This window comes from Cynoglossus semilaevis, chromosome 11 (genome assembly GCF_000523025.1).
Source record: "Cynoglossus semilaevis isolate Cse_v1.0 chromosome 11, Cse_v1.0, whole genome shotgun sequence".
NCBI classification, from domain to species: Eukaryota; Metazoa; Chordata; class Actinopteri; order Pleuronectiformes; family Cynoglossidae; genus Cynoglossus; species Cynoglossus semilaevis.
Window position 1 is genome coordinate 3,801,542 of NC_024317.1, and position 2,469 is coordinate 3,804,010.

At 41.4% G+C, this 2,469-nt stretch overlaps 1 protein-coding gene across 1 annotated transcript in view; it reads left to right on the plus strand.

The window, feature by feature from the left end:
- Positions 1 to 2,363: 2,363 nt before the first annotated feature.
- Positions 2,364 to 2,469, plus strand: part of LOC103385944 (ADP-ribosylation factor 3) — a 5,500-nt gene continuing 5,394 nt past the window's right edge. Inside the window, exon 1 of the mRNA XM_008319980.3 lies at positions 2,364 to 2,444. The gene's annotated coding sequence lies outside the window, so the exon portion shown is untranslated. The remainder of the gene's footprint in view (positions 2,445 to 2,469) is intronic.

A 2,469-nucleotide genomic window follows, 5' to 3' on the forward strand; every position in this document is an offset into this window, starting at 1 on the left:
AAGAAGAAACTGTTAGTTTAACAGCCTGCCTGTCCAATGAGATGCTGGGAACGAAGGCCACCAGTGACGTCACCAGGGGCGCTTCAAACACAGGTGTAGTGACAGTCTTTAAAATAAAGAATAAAAACAACCAAGGATACACAAATCCTCACCACCGACTGTAGAGCCAGAGCTCTGTGGTTTTACAAAGTCTACAAACACGGTGTTAAAATGATGAAATACATCACATATCGACACACTAATCAACAACTGAAAACACTTCCTTAAATAGTAGCTAACACTCCTTCCTTTTTAATAAACATGTCGTATTAGTTCTCTTCCTCTGCCTCCTCTTCTTGCTGTAGTAGTAAATATTTTCACACAGATATAAAGAACAGCACGTGTTTTTAGGAGAATACTTGTGTACTATTGTTTTATTTTATTGATTTTTTTTACTGTTTATTCTTGTTTAATCTCAGCTTGTCTAAGATTTTTTTGGAAAGTCTAACTGTCTACCTAACAATTTAAAAACATCTACCCAGGTAATGTTTTGTGGAATTGGTCGTTAGTTGCTGCTCTAGTCTCGGGTGACCGAGAGTTTTGGATGAGCAGCTTCAGCAGCCTCAGCTCACTGACACACGGACTGAGTCCTTACTGCTGACGTGTTGCGCCGGCCCATCTCTCCATAGAAGCTGTGGCGGCCACACGCATACGCGCGCGTGCACACTCTCTCTCTCACACACACACACAAACATCTGTGTCAGTTAAATCACCACATAGACATTTGTATCATTTTCTGACCACGGATCACACTATTATTCACCTCCACCTTCTCAGTGTGTTCCACATCAGCCACCCCCCCCCCCACACACACACACACATCCACAGACTCGGGATTATTTTTTAGTTGAATAAAACCACGGTGTTGTCGTGTTCTCACCGTGTAGTGGATCTGCAGCGTGTCTCCCATCGAGGAAAGTACGGAGCAAGTTTCGGGTTTCACCTTGGATCGGGAGCAGAGAGACAGATTTACCACGGGTCGCTGTCATTGTGTTCCACTCGTGTCGATTAACACGCGTGTCCAAACTCACCAGTGTCTCCACCAGCAGCTCCTCCACCGCCTCATCGTCCTCCTGTGCGAGTCCACAGGTGAATGCGGCGATCAGCAGCAGCAGAAAAACGCTGGTCTTCATGGTGAACTTCATGAACAACAACTTCCGCCCGTGCGACTGTGTTCGGCAGAGGGAGAGGCACAAAAGAGACGCCGAGGCTCACGCTCGATTCCTCTGTTGAATGTGGCTCAGCAGCAGCTAATGCTGATGTGTTAAAATACTGCAGCGATAAGGACTAGCAGCCTGTGGACGTTGTCCCAGCACCTGGGTCTCCGCAAAGAGCCCGCCTCACACATTCTGCCAGCAGCATCCCATCAGGCCAAGAGGGAAAGCGGAAGCGCTGGATTTGTGTGAGCTGAGCCGCTAGAGGGCGCTGTTGACAGCAACATCTCAGACCGCAGAAGCAAACCTCGCGTTTTGACAGAGAAAGCCACGTCACTACCAGTCCTCTCCGTCCAACATAGTTCTCTGCGTGACCGTATACTGTAAGAGTTACACTCACACAGATTCCCCGACTCAGGGTCACCTTCCTAAATGATGATACGGGTGTTTAACTGCTCATCTATGCGTTATATACATTTATTTATCTAACTTGATCAAAATGTTTTTTGCAATAAATGATCAAATATTTAATTATTTCAAAATGTTTTGCAAAGTATAATAAATATTGAAGCAAGGTGTCTTAATATAATGGTAGATTGAAAAACCTGATATCAGTCTATTTTCTACTGGTAAATAATTTTATAATCTGGGAATTTACAGTTTTGGGAAATTATTTTTGATGGACAGTGTGCCATATTTTTGTTTTTTTTAAAGAAAATAAAGCATAGCATATATTTTATTTTAAATCAAGCAAATGTGCTTTTTTAAATCCATCAATAGATTCATTTAAAAATTATGTTTTTTAATCAATTTATTGATTTACCCAGTATACAAACTGAACCGAGCCATCTGTAGATAGCAGTAAGGTGATATAAAAACATTTAGGCTTTTATATTTAAACATTTGAATGGATGATTATTCATTTTAAAAACATTTTTTTAAGAAATGTGATTTGTGATGTATGTGTATATTCACACAGTTAAATGTCTTATTACGAATAAAACTATGGATAAAAGTAGAAGAGAATAAAGAAAAAATATTTTTAATAACATTGTAGGAACAATAGGGCCCGGAATGACGACATATAAACCCACAGTAATGCAACGATTAAACGGTTAATTCCATGGCATTCCATCCGCTATCACAAGTATGGCTTGTGTTTGACGTCTACTATCGCGAGACTTCATTAAATGCTGAGTTGTACCCCCAGAAAATATCGTGAGACATTCACTAGAGGACTCCTCGGCTAAGGTAAGTGAGGACGCTGACACTAAAC